General features: G+C 43.8%; 1 protein-coding gene across 2 annotated transcripts in view; it reads left to right on the top strand.

Moving 5' to 3' along the window:
- The first annotated feature begins 2,214 nt into the window (after window positions 1–2,214).
- The window catches only part of BICRAL (BICRA like chromatin remodeling complex associated protein), an 82,224-nt gene continuing 64,799 nt past the window's right edge, over window positions 2,215–19,639 (top strand). Inside the window, exon 1 of one of the 2 annotated variants that reach the window (XM_079780865.1) lies at window positions 2,215–2,486. The gene's annotated coding sequence lies outside the window, so the exon portion shown is untranslated. The remainder of the gene's footprint in view (window positions 2,487–19,639) is intronic. The other variant, XM_079780867.1, reaches the window with a different exon arrangement.

Here is a 19,639-nt window from a genome sequence, read left to right as displayed (position 1 = left end):
TTGTCTCTTTAATATCAAATGATTTCAATTTTGGTGGTGCCTGGTGAACCTGAAATTCTCCCCACTGCTGTCCCAGTATTTTGCAACCCCCCAAAATGTAAAATTAGATTTGACAACTGGCATTCTCAAAGTAGGCCTTCACGATGTGGAGGGCTGTCCCTCTGCCTAGGCCCCAGCACTGAGCCCTGTTTATTTCCAAACAGCAAGGACTGCTTGTCTCCAAGTCCTTTTCAGGGTTGGAAGAGAAGGGTGAGTTTTAGAATCTACCTGACCTGGGTTTCCCCCACCAGCCCTAACTAGACTGATGAGTCCAGGCAAATTACTAAAATCATTAGGAGCCTCATCTGCAAAATCAGGATAACTAAGCCTTATTCTACTAGTATAGGTTTTCATGGAGATTCAGTCAATAATGTATGTAAGTATATAGGAGGCAGTAGGCTCTCAGAAAATGTCGTTCTTTAAAAAGCCTGCAATATCCATACTCTATGGGTAAATGAATTCAGTTTTGTTTGGTGATCTTTCAAAGTCAGATTTGTGTTTCTTTGGGGTTTTGGCTGACTTAGGAGAATAGCTTTCTGAAATCCATTAATATTTCATTAGACTATGGAGCAACAGCTGTAAAACTTGCTTGGTGGGTCCTAATTGCAATGAATAATGGACTCTTTTGATATGTAATTCTTCAAAATGGGCATTATAATTAAATTCCAACCAATCCAAAGGCACTTTAAAATATGTTTTAAAATTTCCCTAGCCAATTAGAAAACTGGTTGGTCCAACTGTCAAGTGTAGAGAAATATGATAATTTATGCAAAGACTACTGTTCCAGGAAGGCCTTGGCTGGCTGTGAAACACGTGAGAAAACACCTCAGTGATACTATGTGATACAAAATCACTGAATGTATTTGTAAGGAAAGTTTAAATACAACACATACATTGTAAAGGATAGAATGGCAGTTACTAGAACAAGATATGGCTTGTTTTTCTTTTAAGACGTTTTGACTTGCATATGACAACATTGTATGCTAACCTTGACATTTAATTTGTACAAAATAGTATAGTTACAGTATCCTTATATAAGCAAGCAAGGTGCGCTACCATTGCCTTTTTTAATGCTAAGGGAATAGAGAAACCAAACAATAATTTCATGTAAATAATTTAAATCTAGGGATAATTTTATTTAGAACTCACTAAATATTTGGGGAACATGGCTTTGAACAGTCTGTTTATCGCAGGACCTCATTGCTGTATGTATTACAAAGTAATTTAAAATAATTTTGAAACATTTCTGGGGCTTATGTATTTTTAACAATCTTAATCACATACTTATGCAACTCATCCTTTATCCTTGATGTTTATTTAAACTAAAAGACAACAACAAAACCCCCACTGTATTTTCGTGGGAATTTACAGGAAAAATAAATGCAGTTAATCTAGACCACAAAGGCATCCTCCCCCAATCCACACTATCATAGTTAACACTTACTTAAATGCTCTCAGTGTGCTAGATGGTTTATGGGGACTCTCAACAATGAGATGCGAGGTTTAAAATGGGCGTTAATTACACTCAAAAGGTTGGGTAGCTTTATAAAGGTTGGGGGATTACATAATGAAAGTTCCACAAATGTGGTGATAAAGGATATCTACATATAAAGAGAAGGGAGTTGGATGTTTTGAGAGCGACTTAGTTCTACACCTTCATCTTGGCCACTCAAGTTGTTTTGTTTTTTCTGTTTACTGTTGACACACAGGTTTCATAGACAAGGTTTTACAGCATTTCGGAATGGAAAGAGGATGTTGCAAAAGAAAGCTTAGTACATTTAAAAGTTAGGATGAATGGGTTATTTGCCAAATAACTTAAAAGGGACGTTTTAGTTTTTTTTAAAAGCATATGCAAAAAAGTATTTATTGGGCTTGTTCTAATTGGAGTTCTAAACAAATATTTTTTTTTGTTTTTACCCCCCCCAAGCTAAAACGAGTGAACGTGTGTGTGTGTGTGTGTGTGTGTGTGTGTGTGTGCAGGGCGCCTGCAGAGAATAGCACGTTATGTTGTAGATTTTAATTTTTTTAAAGGGCCAAATAAACCAGTACATTTCTGAAGTTAGCAAAAAATCCCAAAGGAAACAGGAATGAACATCTTTGGAGCTCGATTAAAAATTTTTTTTAATTAAAAAAATCCTAATCTTCACATTTTTTTTTTTTTTTTTTTTTTGCTAGGCGAGAACCGAAGTTTGGAGGTAGACGAGCAGGCGAGCGTTTGCCCGGGTGCAGAGCATGAAGGCCGGGCGGGCGCGGGGAGCGGGCGCCCGCCGCCCGGCGCGGGGGTGAGCGAGAGAGAGAGAGCGGAGCGCGTGTGGCCGGCGCCGCTCGGCCGGGAGCTCCCGCGCCCGCGCCCCGCGCCCCGCGCCCGCCGCCGCCGCCGCCGCCGCCGCCGCCCCTGGTGCGATGGCGCAGAAACCCCGTTGACAAGGCACTGCTTTTTCATGACGGTGAGTTTCCCTTTGAGTGTATTATAATTTTGTGATAAAAATTTCAAGGAGAGAAAAAAAAAACCACACAACCTCCTTCCTCTGCCTCTTTCCTTCGGGGAGGGGACCGGCGCGGGAGGGGGGCCTGGAGATCGCTCTCCAGCAGACAGAAAAGAAAGAGGAGCAAATTAAACACCGAGTTGCCAAAACCAGGATATTAGGTTTCAGCCCAGAGAGCTATTGGCTAAGGCTGTGTTTTTTTTTTTTGGGGGGGGGTGGGTTTGTGGGTGGGTGATGGTGGTGGTGGGTGGATGTTTAATGGACACGGAGGACAGGGGAGTCGAGTGTTGATGCCTCTCCCAGCGCCGCCCGGGCCCGGGAAGACCAAGTTCAGTGTCTCGGGCGGGGGCGCGGGCCGGCGGCGGGGCCGGGCCGGGGGCGCCGCGGCGGAGTGGGGGCCCGGCGCCTTTTTTTTTTTTTTTTCCCCGCGGATGCAAATTTGTGGAGCGGGGAGAGGGAGAGCCCGGGAAGGGGGTGGCGTGGCGGTTGGTGGCGGGGCGCGGAGGGGAGGGAAGCCTTTAATGACTCATTGATTGAGCCGGTTTAAAATTAGTTGTGTGCGCGAGTGTGAGTGCTTTCCGCCCCCCGAGCCGCCGGGAGCGGGAAGGCGGGCGCGGCGGGCGCGGGAGGACGGCGCGGGGCCGGGCCGGGCCGGGCTGGGAGGGCTGGTGACGGCGGCGGGAAGGAAAATCAGCTCCCAATCTCCTCCCCTCGGCTCCCCCCTCGGCTCCCTTCTCTCTCGGAAGCGCTTGGGTGTGAATCGCATTTTCTTTCTTCTCCGCAAAATGGACCCCGCGCCTCGGCAGGGGGAGGGAGAGGGCGGCGGCGGGGAAGGGTCGTCTTCCACCCCGGCTTCCTCTCGCCGCCGGTGCGGGCGGCCGCGGCGCGGAGCCGGCCGGCGGCGCTGGGAGAGCTCGGGCCGCCCGCCCGCCCGGCCCCCGGCCTGCTTCTCGGCTCGCGCCTGCCGCCGGCCCTTCCCCGCCGGCCCCGCCAGCCCCGCGCACCGCCAGCCCCGCGCCGGCCCCACCAGCCCGCGGCGGCTTGGACCCGCGGCCCGGCCGGGCGCCTCCTGCGGGGACCGCGGCGGCCGGAGAGGGGAGCCTGGCGGCGCTCTGCGGGCCGATGCGGTTCGGCCCCCCGAGTCGCCCCGAGCGCGGGGTCTGGCGCGGGGCGGCGGCGGCGGTTGGCGGGGCTAAGATGGCGCTGGGCCTGGCCGGTCGCCAGGGCTGGTGGCGCAGTTGCTCCGCGGGCGCCATCTTCCCCGGCGGCGCGGGCGGCGCCCTCGGTGGGCACCTCGCCGGCCCGGGGCCGAGGGTTCGGGGCGAGGGGCAGCCGCGCTCGGGGGGCTGGAAGCGGCCGCTGGGCCGGGCCTGCGTGGCTGCCCCTCCCCGGGCCCCCGGGTGCCCGGGCCCCAAGGCCGCCGGCTTCACCCCGCCGTGTGCGGAGGGCTGCGCGCGGCCCGGCGGCCGCCGGGGTCCCTCCCCGAGCCCGCTCCCCGGCCGACATCGGGCGAGGGGCCCCGGTCTCCGTGCGGCCTGGACCGGACGCTCGGTCCCCCCGGCCTGGCTCGCCGGGCGGTGAGCCTGCTCCTCCGCGGCCGGTGAAGGCGGAGAGCGAGGCGGGCCCGGTTACGGCCGCAGAAAGCTGCCCAGGCCGTGGCCGCGGCCTCCCGGCGACCGGGTTCTCCGTAGCGACTCTGCGTTAGTTTCATTTTTTTAGTTGGTGGTATTTTACAATAACCCCGGAGAGACGTTTATCTGCTTATCAAATTGTGGGTAGGCAATGTGTTCCAGGGATTTGAACTTCTTGTTGGCTTTTAAATGAGCTATTCACATCGGCAGTAAGTTAAGCGTCTTAGAACTCCCTTCCTCTCTCTAAAATCAGTAGAAATATTAAAAACAAGAACAAGCCAACAAAACTGCCCTGTGTTGTAGGTAGTCCCTTTCTCACCAATATGAGGCTTCTCGGTCCCCTAACTCACTCACTGAGCTGTTTGCTTCAAAGCATCCATGTGTCGGTCCGTCCCGCGGTAGCCCCACGTTGAGAGACGGACAGGATTGAGCTTCGTGTACATTGTTACTGGAAAGATGGGGGGGAGGAAGAAAGTCTGCTAAGCTGTGCTCTCTTTAGGAGTCCACAGAGATGGAACGTAGATAGTTAACTTCCAGTGGATAAAAGTAACATAGTGGCAGCCAGTGTGTCCTTATGTTTAAAAAAACATTCACTATACGGTATAGCATCCCGAGAGCTGGGCTTGGTGCTTTATTTAATTCCTGTTTATCCTATCAGCCCAGCAATAATGGTCTTATTCTCTATTTACCAGGTAGAAATGGCATTGGGTTCAAAAAGCCAATGTTCTTGGCTCTGCACCTATGGTGTCCAAATCTGAGCAATAGAATCCACTGGTGTGTGTGTGTCGGGGGGGCGGGGTGGGGGAGCCGGGGAGGGAATAGAATCCACTGGGGAGATGTTTTTAAAGAGATTTGCAACATCACCTCTTCATTTGTTAGGGCCATTGGTTTCTTTCCCAAAGGTCCAAATGGGTTAAATAATCTGAGTTTTAAGCTGACTCTTCAATTTCCAACTTCTTGATACCCCTAACTCTCTCCAATTTTGAAATTCTGGCCCACCCAGGACCTCCTGCATCTGAATAGGTCAGGGTCAGTGTTAGGACAAAGCTCTCCAGGTGACCAGTGTACCGCACTGGCTCTTTAGTTGGACCACGAGACTTGGTCCATATCATTCTGAGTTTCAGCAGTTTATTGCATCATTCTCATTTTAATTTTTCTCCTGTAGCTGCCATTTATCAAAGTGTCAAAACTTTTCTTACAGAAAGGTGGCTTAGGTATCCTGTGACTTTAAAATCTCAGTACATTTTTAAAAGCCTGTCCTTCTAGTGAGAAGTTAACAAACAGACTTCTAGGTCTAGATGGGGCAGCTAGCTTATTCAAGACAATTATGCAACAAAAATAGAGTTGAATGTGGGATTGATAAATTAGGAATAGGTTAGAAAAGATCCTAAAATACTAGTAAAAGCCTAAAGATAAATCCTTGGAAGAAAGGGTGTGTTTTTTTTTCTGAATTTTGAATTTTATCTTTTGGGTTTTGGTTGGGGAAGTAGGATGGGGAAGTTATTCTAAACATGAGCCTGATAAGAGTACGCAGCAGGTCACAGCAGGTCAGGAAGAAGCAACCAGCGATGACTAGCCAACCTGACCAAAATGAGAACCAAGTCAGTGATGAAATCATGAACTTCTCTGGATTGAGGACCTCATACTTACTTTGTGCTTTCCTTTCTTTATTCTCAAATCACTGTTGTGTTTAGTAATTGCTAGGGGAAATGGTTGAGGACTTGGACTTCTTGATGTAAAAATTATATGCCCACATTTTAAAATGTGTGTAAGGAGCCGCTATTGAATACCTGTGTGCAGTCTAGACCAGTGGGTGGTGGAGCTCTGGTCTTTGCCTCTGTGGCTTTTCTCCCCTTGTTTTTCATGGTAAATGCCAAAGTAATTATATTCTTTGACTAAAATCCAAGTAAGCTTGAAAGGAAGGGAAATCTAAAATAAACCTGCTGAGAGGGACACAGTAGCTTCTTTATTCTAAAGTAGCCTTTAGTGGAATTCAAGACAGACAAGATCTCTGCCCTCAGGGAATTTACAGTACAGTGGGGAAAACAGGAAATAAGTAAACAAACAAGATAATCACAGATTAAGAAAAATTATTGGAAGTTAATAAGCTGGTGAATCTAAAGGAGTGCGTTATGGGAAATGACTGGCCAGTAGGAGTCAAGGAGCGTCCCTTTGAAGAGGTGACACTGAGTTGGGACTTGAAGTATGAGCTTGTGCTGGCCGCGTGGAAGCTGGGAAGACATTCCTGCCCGGGAACCAGTGCCTAGACTGGGAAGGCCCAATGGTCATGGGTGTTAGAGAGGAGCAGGAGGAGTAAGATGGCGGTGGAGAGATCCTACAGGGCCTCTGGTGTTAGGCAGAACAGGGGGTTGGGGGTTTTATTTTAATGAAAATGAGCAGCTTTTGAAGGGCCTTCATTGGGGCAGTGATGTGTTTTCATTTTTAAAGATCACTGGCTTCTTGTGAAGCAAGAGAGGAAGCAGGGAGGCTACTGGAGTAGCTCTTGGTTGATGGTATCTTAGTACTGGAGCTGGAGCAGAGTAGATGTTGGGTTCAGATATTTTGGGGGTGGAATCAGAAGTATTTACTGAATGGCTTGGCTGTGGAGGGAGAGAGGAATCAAGGATGCCTTCATGATTCTGGCCTAAGCCTTGGGGGCTGATGGTGCCATTTGCTGGTTGAAGACTGGAAGAGGAACAGGTTGGGTGGGAGTGGGGGAGACAAGAATTCTGTGCAGAACTTGTAATGTTTTTTTAAATATTTGTGAGACATCCAAGTGAAAAGTCAAGTAGGCAGTGCATACTCAAGTCGAGCTGAGAGCAGCAGACATAAATTTTGGGACTCACTAGCATACACATGGTACAGTATGTCATGGAACTGGTTGAGATTATTTGTGATCATAAAGGCCTTAAGGTCAAGCTATAAAACACTTGCAGTGGCTAAAGGAGACTGAAAAGGTTCGGCCATTAAAGTGGGAGAGTGAGTTACCCTTTTCAAGAAAGGGGCTGATCCCTCTGCCGAATGCTGCCGAGAAGTTAAACCATGAGGATAGAGAAATATCTGTTTGGATTTGGCCACGTGGAGGTGGCTGTTTTGACAAGTAGCTTCAGTGTCATATGGGGTTGGAAGCCGGATTGGATCACATCGAGAGTGGGAAGTGAATGAGGACCGCTTGTTGAGGAAGTTTTGTTGTAAAGTGAAGCACAGCAGTGATTGGGGAGAGAAGTGAGGTCAAAGATCTTTAAAAACATTGATGGGAAATAGAAGAGCATATTCAAATAGGCTAATGAGAATAGCCAGTAGGGAGAGACTAAGACAGAAGAGAGATAAGACTACCAAAAGAGCAGACTTCTTTTTTCTTTTAATATATATTTTTATTGATTTCAGAGAGGAAGGGAGAGGGAGAGAGAAACATCAATGATGAGAGAACCACTGATTCGGCTGCCTCCTGCACGCCGTACACGGGATTGAGTCCGCAACCAGTGCATGGGCCCCGGGGGAATCAAACCATGACCTCCTGGTTCATAGGTCGACATTCAACAACTGAGCAGAATTCTTGGGAAGGTGAGAAAGAATTCAAAAGAGGAGGGTCTGCCTTTGGTGGGAGCAAGAAGACTTGCAGTATAGCAAGAGAGAAGGCAGAGAATGTGGACACAAATGCAGGGTTTATGAATTGCAAGTAGAATATATGGTTTCTGTTTTCTTAGTGAAGTCTGGGGCAAGGCTAGCAACTTAAAGGAAGAAGGGGTGGGATGGCTTGATGTGAGAAGGACACCTCACCTGGGACAGCAGGACAGTGAACTCACTGGAAACCGAGGTAGGATTGCTGGGCATTTTTGAATGCCTGGCTGTGGCTTGGGTCTGAATTTAAGGTGAAACCAGTCAACATGTTAGTGCATGGTTTTCTGCCAGCACCATTCAGCTGTTAGGAAGGAAACAGGTGGCAGGACATCACTTCATCCAAGAGTGGAGTTTTGCCTCCCAGGTGTGACAGGAAGAGAGGAGATGGGAAGTGGAGGTTGGTTGCAATGGTGAACCCTGGAATGCTAGCCAGGAAGCAAAGCAAGAGGAGCTAATGGGGGTGGAGCCATGTATCTTCACCATGAAAATCATTCTTGGTTAAAAATGAGTTAATGGGCACAGAATTTCAGTTTGGGATGATGAAAAAGTTCTGGAGCTGGATAGTGGTAAGAGTAGCCCAGCAATGTGAATTTAATGCCACTGAACTGTACACTTAAAAATGGTAAATCTTGTCTGTATAGTTTACCACAGTAAAAAAATTAACATGTAAACATTGTGGCAGGTACTTGTTCTTTCCATACTGCCTTGGGCTATTTGCAAAGTACTATATTTTCTATGGAAGAAAGTAGCCTTACAAATCAAATCTCAACATACTAAGACTAAAGAGGCACTATTCCCTCATATCATGGTCCCAAACTTGAGTGTGGGGTGGGGCCCAGGAATCTTACGTTATTTGTTTCTCTGTTCACTGATTTATTTTAGGCCTTTAGCATAGCATTTAAAACAAGCTGGGCACTCCGTAAACATTTGCTGACTAAATACTAGAGCATGCGGGCAGAGTAGATTGATGGGAACCAAAGGGAAATCAGGTTCTAGAGACAGGTGGAGGTCAACAATGTCTTATCCCATTAGAGGGCTGTGTCAGAAAAAGAATAAGCAAGACCATTGATGTGATTGTTTTCAGCATTTGACAATCTGATGTCTGCAGGTGATGAGAAAAATCAAATTATTTGGGGAGTGGAGAGAGAAATAACTTTTTCCTTTTTTTAAATTGAATTTATTGGGGTGATAGTGGTTAATAAAATTATATAGGTTTCAGGGGTACAATGGGAATAAGTATTGGGAAATCATTTTTTTAAAGATTCAAACAATACCAAGTGGAAGTGTGTAGCACTCTTAACCTCCCTTTCTCCATTCTTTCCTCTGCATCTGCTGTCATTTGTGAGGGTCCTCTGTTCGCCAATTGTCTACAGAATAAGTAATAGTAATGTGAATTAGAGGACAGGAGAGTAGGGTAGATGAAAGGACTCAGAACAGATGTCTACAATCTTCACTGAGAAGATAGCAAGGACATATGGCAGGGCAAAGGCAAAAGTTTTGAGTTTAAGGAAAGAGGAGTAAATTTGCAGAATGTATCAGATGTGGGGGAAATGGATAAAAGAAATGGTACTTAGCTGGGATGAGGTAGTGTGAATTGATTGGTAACACCAAATCCATCTATCTGCATGAAACTGTTCTCACGTGATGAATAACGTTCTGTATTAGAAGTGGAAAGTACAGTGGGTGAGGGGCTGGCAGAAAGTGGTTAAACAAGTGTGGTGAGTGGGAGGGCTCGCAGAAAAGGAATGCCTTTGGACTCTAAAGGCAGGCCCTACATTAGAACCTTGCAAGCAGTATCTCGATGAATGGGGATGGAGCCCAGGATGTGGCTCTGCTGGGGTGCCTTGCCCGTTTGGAGTGCAGTTCAAGAGGTGGGAGGTTGTTGACATATGTTGTAAGGGAAGGTGAAAGAGAGAGTCTTGGGGAGAAGCAGTTGGGGGCTTTGATCTATTTTTCCTTACCTCCTATGAACCTCAATTCAGGAAAAGATCCTGAGACCTCCTGAGCCAGGTCCCCTTAATCCTAACCAACTTTAATTTATATAGTTGTGATGTTTAAATTACAAATTTCTTTTAAATAAAGTTGTAAAGTTGAACATTTTCTGTTTTTGTGGGTTCTTTGGCTATCTTGAAAACACAAACACGTATATTACCTGCATAAAAACCCTAAGTGTGTGGGAATGAGGTAAGAAAGGTATTGCCTTTCTAGAAAAGGCTTATTTCAGCTCAACAAAATCCAGGATGCTTCACTGTGTCATCAGCAATTAAACTTTGTGTCCTAACCTGTGGTTGAAACAATTTCACAGGGAAAACAAAATGGGGGAAAGAGAAATATTTGTCAGACCTTAATATTATTTCAAGCACTAATGGGTTCAATATTATTAAATTCTCACAACAACCTTGTAGATCGGTTTTGTCTTCGTTTTCTAGATAATAAAACAGGTTTAGAAAGGATAACTTGCTCAAAATTACATTATTGTGGGTCAGAGCTGGAATTTGAATATATACCTCAGACCCATGCATCATACATTTTGCCATTGGTGTTAATCCCATGTATAAATTTAATCTACAAATAACTGCCTACCAGGTAAACAAACACTTTGAGGTCTTAAAATTGGATAACCTTTGTTTCAATAGGAGGAACAGGGTAAAGTAGTCATTTAATGGCTAAATAAAAATTGTGACCAAAAAAAAAAAAATCTCTTAAATGGATAGTCAAATTTTATGTCAAAGCAGTTATTCTGCCCCTTCTAAAGATGATTCAGTTTTTATTTGCATAATATGGTGAGTCACACTTGGGGACCATTGTAGCTCCATATTTGATAGCAATCATGGATTATGAATCATATCTTTCACTTAAAAATGTTAATTGGAAGATACTCTAAAATAAGACCTTTAAGATTGATACTGCATAGCTCATATTATCCTTTTGTTTGAAATATTGTCAATATAAGCACAGTAATTATAGTACAGATTTGGGAGGAAAGTATTTGAAATATACTGTGATTTGCTTTAAAGAAATGTTATTTTAAAGAGGCCATATTATAGGTTGAATATAAGGCATATTTACTCAGTTGTGGCCAGTAAGAAGACAACATGTCAAAATGAATAATTTTTTTTTCTTTTTACTCTACAAGAAAGCTTAGCCTTGATAGGCAACAGTAGTAAAAGGTCTAGAAACATTCTCACGGAGGATCCTTGAGTTCACGAGGGCTGACTTAGATCTTGAGTGTTATGGCGCTCACTGTACAGTCTGAGCTACTTCTTCAGGCCAGGCTGCAAGAACGAACTTGAATTTTCCTCACCCAGTGAAAACCAACCCTCTCACCACTTACTAGTGGTAAGCCTAATTTAGGGAGATAAAGAATTCCAAAAATCTTGTGGGAAGTGTATTATGGGAGAAAATTTCAAAATTTGTTATGAAGACAAATATTTTGAATGTCAGTAAGGAGTCTTGGGTCTGCTATTGTATGTATTGAAATAAACCATCTTTAGAAGTTGCAGTATATTTTATTTTTTAATCTTATGCCAATATTTATTATACAAAAGCAGAGGTAAATATTTTGATACAGAGAAGAAATCCACAATATGGCCACTAGAGGCAAACAAAGGACATTCAGACCAAGATTTAGACACAGACATGGTGGAAAATAGATGCTGTTCTGGCAGGAACCAACATTCTTAAGTTCCCATGCTTGCAGTATATTTAATTTAATTAATTAATTAATTTATTTATTTATTTATTTATTTATTTATTATATTTTATTGATTTTTTACAGAGAGGAAGGGGAAGAGAGAGAGAGAGAGTTAGAAACATCAGTGAGAGAGAAACATCAACCAGCTGCCTCCTGCACACCCCCCACCGGGGATGCGCCCGCATCCAAGGTACATACCCTTGACCAGAATCGAACCTGGGACCCTGGAGTCCGAAGGCCGATGCTCTATCCACTGAGCCAAACCAACCAGGGCCTTGCAGTATATTTTAGATAGGACTTATTTTATTGTAATTTTTTTAAAAAAGACAAATTAATTTATCTGATTTCTTGGTTAAGTTTTTTTTTTTATTCTAGAATTGATAGTCAGTACTCCTTAGAAAATATTTTATAGTGTTTGGGCCACCCTATCAGTGGATTTTTAGCAATAATGTTTTTTCCTTTTTATTGAATTTATTGGGGTGACACTGGTTCACAAAATTATACAGATTTCAGGTGCACAATTCCACCACACATCATCTGTACACTGTATTGTGTGTTCACCACCCCAAGTCAAGTCTCCTATCACCATTTATCCCCCCTATAAGCTCCTCCACCTCTCCCCAACCCCCTCCCTCCACAATCCTCACACTGTTGTCCATGAGTTTTTTTTCTCTTTTTTCTTTTTTTCTCAATCCCCTAGCCCCGTGGTCGGCAAACAGCGACTCGCGAGCCACATGCAGCTCTTTGGCCCCTTGAGTGTGGCTCTTCCACAAATTACCACGGCCTGGGCGAGTCTATTTTGAAGAAGTGGCGTTAGAAGAAGTTTAAGTTTAAAAAATTTGGCTCTCAAAAGAAATTTCAATCGTTATATTGTTGATACTTGGCTCTGTTGACTAATGAGTTTGCTGACCACTGCCCTAGCCCTTAGCAATAATTTTTAAAGCCTTAAGTATTTCCCCTGAATTAAAAAGAAAAGCTATTTTTGTTGAGTTTTAGTGCAATGTACATGAAAGTTTTATAAAATAACAGAGTAGTTTATAATTTACTCTTCAGAAATCATTTCTTCTTTAAAAATGTTTTTATTGATTTCAGAGAGAGGAAGGGAGAGGGAGAGAGAGAAACATCGATGTGAGAGAGACACATTGATTGGTTGCCTCCTGCACATGCCCCAACAAGGGCAGGGTATTGAGCCTGCAACTGAGGTACCTGCCCTTAACCAGAATCGAACCTGAGACCCTTCAGTCTGTGACTCTCTATCCACTGAGTCAAACCGCCTAGTGCCAGAAATCATTTCTTAATAAATAATAGAAATAGAGAAAGCTGGATGCCATTTTGAGAGATTAAATTTAAAATCTTTACATTTGTGTTTGGCAAACAAAGGTATTAATACAAAGTTAGACAACTAACAAGCATTTCAAGGGGCAATGCCCAGTCTTGGAAGGAAATACTTGGGAATGTAAAATGGACATTGTGCTGTACAAAATACCTACTTACACCAGAGAAAATGCGTTTCCTTTTTTTATATTTTGTGAGTAGTAATATATCACTGTACATTCTTTTTGCATTTGCACTGTAATGTTAAAGTTTTAAGGTTAGATTAGACATATAATCAATTAAATTAGTGGAAGTCATGTAGGGGTCTTTTTACAGGTCTTCCCCTCCCGTCCTCACAGAGAATTGTGCGTGCACTACAGCCGGATCCCTGAAAAGACCTTCATCTAATGTCAGCAAGTTGTCCAAACTGTTTTTCAAAAATACATTAGTTCTGTGAATACATGTGTAGTATGAATTTAGATAAGTTGTTTCATAGCATACGTATTCTTCATTAGTTAGATGCTCCCAGCTAGAACTTTCTGCTATCATTAGATCAAAAAATGTGACATGAAACCTATTTGACATTAACTTTTTTTTGTCACATACTACATAAATTCCCAACTGATAATTATTATTTAAAATATATTCTGTTTCAAATTACCTTACGATCAGAATGTTACCTTGAGCTTGACTCTCAAGAATGTCTTCATGCCCTATTGGATAGAGCCAAAGGGTCCTGGGTTCGATTTTGATCAAGGGCACGTACCTCGGTTGCAGGCTTCTCCCCGGCCCGGCCCTGGTCGGGGCTCATGTGGGAGGCAACCAATCGATGTGCTTCTCTCACATCCATATTTCTCTGTCTTTCCCTCTCTTTTCCACTCTCTCTAAAAATCAATGGAAAAATATCATTGGGTGAGGATTAAAAAAAAAAAGAATGTCTTCAGAAAGAAAAAGGAAAATGTCTTCAGGATATAAGATTCTATAAAAATCACAAAGCAAATATTTTCTTTTCAGAGCATGACATGGATTTGGTATAATGTGTATGCATTATATATACACACACCTTTAAAATATTTCCAACGTTTTAAGATTAATTTAAAATTAAATATTTGAATTTTTTCTTATATCATACTGCTTTCCAGAATGTCTCTTTTCTAAATGGAATTTGAAAAATTATTACTGTAATTATCTACTATGAAAGAAAAAGCCACTGATATTTCATCATCAAATATTTTTTACTTAAAACCCTGATGTTTCATCATCAAATTTTTCCCCAAAAAATATATTTTTATTGATTTCAGAGAGGAAGGGAGAGGGAGAGAGAGAGAGAAACATCAATGATGAGAGAGAATCATTGATTGGCTGCTTCCTGCATGCTCCACACTGGGGATTGAGCCCGCAACCCGGGCATGTGCCCTGACCGGGAGTTGAACTGTGACCTCCTAGTTCATAGGTCGACGCTCAACCACTGAACCATGCCGGCCGGGCATCAAATATTTATGAAGTGCTAATTTTGTACAGGGCACTTGGAGAGTATAGGAACACATAATCTCACTAGGTGGATAATAGGTAACAGAACAATACAGGACAGTACATGGTAAGTGCCAAACGTGGTACAAGTGAGAGCAAAGGAGAGACAGTCTTTGTATGAATGATGGATGGATGCTTGAGACCATGCATCCATCACTCATACAGCAAGTACTGTTGAGCACTGAATGTGTGCCAGGTGCCACTCTAGGCTCTAGGATGCCTCAGTGAACGAAAGACCAAGGCCCTATTTTCACGGGAAGACAGACAGTAAACCTAGGTAGCTTTGTAGTAAGTTATAGGGGGAAATAAAGCAGGATAAGGAAGATGTGGGGTGCTGGGGGTGGGAAGGTGGTCATGGTAGGTCATGATCATCTGAGCAGAGACGTGAAGAAAGTAGGGGTGAGCTTGAGGATATCCAAAAGAACAGCATTCCAGGCAGAGAGCAGCCAGTGCAAAGGGCCTGAGACACGAGCATGCCTGGTGAGTTCAGGGCATGGCAAGTCAGCAAGGACTAGAACCAGAGAGGTCAGAAAGGTGGGGGGAGGGCTTCACATAGAAAAGAGTTTTTAAAAAATATTTTTTTATTGATTTTTAAAAAGAAAGGAGAGCCAGAAAGAAACATCGATGCAAGTGCAAAACATCGATCGCTGCCTCCTGCACGCTGCCTATCACTGCCCACCAGGGATTGAGCCTGAAACCCAGGCATGTGCTCTGACCGGGAATCGAACCAGCAACCTTTCAGTGCATGGGATGGTGCTCAACCAATTGAGCCACACCGGCCAGAGCTAGAAAAGGATTTGGGTTTTTACCATGAGGGAAATGGGGATACACTGGAGGGTTTCGGCGTGTTTTAAAGAGATTACTCTGGAAGCTGGGTTGAGAATAGATTGTAGAGAGTAAAAGAATGAGAGCAGAGAGACAAGATGGGAAATGATAGCTTGGAGTAGGAAGATGGTGGTGGTTGTATGTGGTTGAAATCTGTATCTATTTTGAAAGTATAGTCAATGGCATTTAAAAAAAAATGTAATCCTCACCCGAGGATATGCTTTATTGATTTTATAGAGGAAGGGGGACAGGGAGAGAGAGAGAGAAACATTGATGTGAGAGAGAAACATCAATCAGTTGCCTCCTGTACATGCCCTGACCAGGAACCAAATCTAAAACCTTTTTGGTGTACGGGATGATGCTCCAACTAACCAAGCCTCAATGGCATTCTTGATGGATGGGATATGGGGCATAAGAGAATGAGCAGTCAAGGGATACATCTAGGGAATGGAATTTGAATTGAAGCCCAAAAAAGTGTGTTGAAAAGGAGATGGCATAAGCGGAGGAATTTAGGTCGGAAAGAACTAAATTAGGTGAGGAGTGTATGAGAGGGCAAGACAGTGAGGAAACGTCTTTGGATGGAGTGAGAAGTAAAAGGAGGGAGGAAAATTAAAGGAAGGCTGGGAAGGGACATTGGGATCAGTTTGTGAAATGCTCTAAATGCAAGGCCAAAGTATTTGAAAATCTCCCTCACTTATTAACAAATCATAAAGGTTTTCAAGCAAGGCAGTGATTTGACTTAAGAAGAAAGAAGCATTGTAGTTAATAGCTTTGAAACCAGACTGATCTGAGTTCCCATCCGTGTTCTTGCTGTGCCGCCTTGAGTAAGTTACAAAATCTCTCTGAGTCAGTGTGCCTCAGTTTCTTCGTCTGGATTGAGATTTACCTTTCAAAGGGAGTTTGTAAGAATTAAGTGAGATCATGCATATAAAATATAAACATAGTGCTTTACCTATTTGGGTCTTGACTAGCACTTAAAAATTATTACTGTTATAAAAAAGTAATATTAAAGCAGTGTTTAATTACACTTAGTCTGCTAACAGTGAATGAATGAATGGCCCCCTTAGAAAACAAAATAAACTGCCCTAGCCAGTTTGTCTCAGTGGATAGAGCGTTGGCCTGCCGACTGAAGGGTCGCAGGTTCGATTCCTGTCAAAGGCACATGCCCAGGTTTTGAGTTTGATCCCAGTAGGGGGTGTGCAGGAGACAGCTGATCAATGATTCTCTCTCATCATTAATGCTTCTATCTCTCGCTCCCTCTCCCTTCCTGTCTGAAATCAATAAAAATATATTTTAAAAATAAAACAAACTATTTATTCTAAAGTGAACTATTCCTGCCCGGCCAGTATGTCTCAGTGGTTGAACATCTGACCATGCACCAAGAGGTCACCAGTTCAATTCCTGGTCAGGGCACATACCTGGGTTGAGGGCTCGATCCTGCTGGGACATGTAGGAGGCAGCCAGTTGATGTTTCTCATTGATGTTTCTCTCCCTCTCCCTTTCTCTCTCCCTAAAAAATCAACAGAAACATATAAAAAAATTAAAGTGAACTCTTCTTGTCAGCCAGTATTTCCTTTCAGGATTGGTCATTGCCCCTTGAAATTCCTGATAGTTGTCTAGTAGTAGTTTTATCAGAACAGCAGGAATGTAACACAGAGTTTTCCCCCAATAACATTTTAGAGATCAAATCTAACAGATTCCCCTCTTATATTCCCAGTTTAGTGCAGAAAAGGCTCTGAGAAATTTAGCAGTAGAAACCTGATGTCACTTTAAAACCCAGTTTCCAAAAATTAACCCAGTGTTTTTCCTGATAAACACTGTTCAGTAGAACACAGGTTTAGAAATTGCTGGGAAAGTGAAGAAAAATAGAGTGTGGGCTTTGGTTTCATTTAAATATAAAACAGACCTTAACAAATAAAAATATACTAAAGAAAAGACTCAGAATGTTCCAAGGTATTAGTCTCTTCAAGCTGCTGTAACAAAATACCATAGACTCAGTGGCTTAAACAACAGAAATTTATTTTCTCACAGTTCTAGAGTCTGGGCAGTTCGGTTGCTGGGGAAGGCCCTCTTCCTGCTTTGCAGATAGCAGCCTTCTCACCCATCCCACATGGGCTCTGGTGTCCCTTCCTCTTCTTTATTTTAAAACTAGAGGCCTGGTGCATGAATTCGTGCACGGGTGGGGTCTGGCCAGCCCAGTCGGCGGGGGAGGGGGAGAGGGGAGAGGAGCCGTGGGTGGTTGGCTGGCTGCCCCCAGATGGGGTGAGGGGGCTGATCAGGGGCTGGGCCAGCCAGGGGAGAGGCTGAGGGTGGTTGGCCAGCCCCACCCCCATCGGGGTGTTGGGGGCCCGATAGGGGCCCGGATCAGGCTGGTTGGCTGTTGCAGTGTGCGTCATAGCCACCCCTCATTCCACCGTTCTGGTCACTGGGCTTTTATATTTATATATAGATTTTTATTGATTTCAGAGAGAGGAAGGGAGAGGGAGAGAGAGAGACAGAAATATCAATGATGAGAGAGAATCATTGATTGGATGCCTCCTGCACGCCCCCACCTGGGATCAAGCCCATAACCCGGGCATGTAGCCCAACCAGGAATTGAACTGTGACCTCCTGGTTCATGGGTCAATGCTCAACCACTGAGCCACACCAGCTGGGCTCTCTTTCTCTTATAAGAGCACCAGCCCTATTGGATGAGGGCCCTGCCCTTGTGACTACATTTAACTTTAATAACCTCCTAAAGACCTGTCTCCAAATACAGCCACATTGAGAGTCAGCGTTTCAATATGAGTTTTGGAGGGGCACAATTTAGTCCATAGCAGTCACCTCTAGGCAGTGGAATCATAAGTAATCTTCATTTTCTGCACATTTCTGTACTTTCCAAACTTTATGCAATTGAGAGTGTTGGGTGAAAAACACTTCTAGATTCCACTTATGTGAAGTACCAAAAGTAGTCAAATTCATAGTGACAGAAAAAGTAGAATGGTGGTTTTTAGGGGCTGGGGAGAGGGAAGGGAGGAGTTAGTGTTTAATAGGTATAAAGTTTCAGGTTTGCAAGATGAAAAGACTTATGGAGATGGATGGTGGTGATGGTCGCACAATAATGTGAATTACTTAATGCCACTGAAATGTGCACTTAAAAATGATTACGATGGTGAATTTTATCACACACACATAAAAATTCCCAGCCCCCTCTTAAAAAAAAAACTTCTAAAAAATACACAGCTTTTGGAGTTAAACCGGGTTTCAGTACCAGTTCTGTGTTGATCTAGTGGTTCTCAAACTCGAGTGTGCACCAGAATTACCCAGAGGGCTTGTTTAACACTGAGCTCCTGATGCAGGAAGTCTGGGATGGGCCTGGGACTTGCATTTTGAACAAGCTCCCAGGTGGCTGGGGATCCCTGGCTTCCCTATTTAGTGAAATGGCCTGTGAGCTGCTGGGAGGCTCTGCGAGTGCCTGATCCAGAAGCTCGTAGCATCAGCTTCCTGTCCGTTAGCAAAGAGTTGCCTTGCTTTTACTTTCAAATACTTCACTTTTGGATTTTCCCCCCATGTAATTATGGTCATTTTATACAAACATGAAGAAATAACTTATTTTTGAAACATATATTAAAATCTTTAAATATATAAGAGGCATGTAATGTTGACTTACTTTCTTAGAAAATTATGATTATTTTAGTCTAATGGCTAGACTAGGGATATCTTTGGAACTAATTTTTATTTTTTTTTTCCTTTTCTAAATTAAATCGGGGGGGGGGGGGTTAAGGGGCTATATTCTGGTGAAAATAAGAGTTATGGCAACTCCCTTCCTTCCAACCCTCTCCCATAAAAAATCCCACAAACAAAATCTCTGGGAAATCTTATATAAATAATTAGGGTAAATATTATTCATAACTCGTTAACTGTTCTTAAATCTTCTTTAAGGTTTCTACCTTGTGGCTCTCCATAAGGGCTAGCAAGGGGAAAACGAACCTCTAGTTGTGTTTTTCCTGAATTAAGTTCTATAAATCTATCAAGTTGTACATATTATTTTCTTAGCATTAAAAAAATCTCCTGCAGGCCTGACCCATGAGGCTCAGTTGGTTGGAGTTTCATCCCATACACCAAAAGGTGGCAGGTTCAATTCTCGGTCAAGGCACATACCCAGGTTTTGGGTCCAATCCTGGGGCCTGGCTCGTGCAGGAGGCAGCGATGTTTCTCTCCTCTCTCTCTCCTTCCCTCCCTCCCTCCCTCCCTCCCTCCCTCCCTCCCTCCCTCCCTCCCTCCCTCCCTCCCTCTCTTTAACATCAATTTAAAAACATCTCCTTCAGGTCCAGCTGGCATGGCTCAGTGGTTGAGTTCACAGTTCAATTCCTAGTCAGGGCACATGCCTGGTTGCGGGCTCAATCCCCAGTGTGGAGGCAGCCAATTAATGATTCTCTCTCATCATTCATTTCTCTCTCTCTCGCCCTGTCTTTCCTCTCTTAAATCAATAAAAACTATATTTTAAAAAAATTCTCCCA

This window comes from Cnephaeus nilssonii, assembly GCF_951640355.1.
Source record: "Cnephaeus nilssonii genome assembly, chromosome: 9".
NCBI classification, from domain to species: domain Eukaryota; kingdom Metazoa; phylum Chordata; class Mammalia; order Chiroptera; family Vespertilionidae; genus Cnephaeus; species Cnephaeus nilssonii.
Note: the sequence above shows the minus strand (reverse complement) of the source record. Positions and strands in the feature narration are given on the sequence as shown.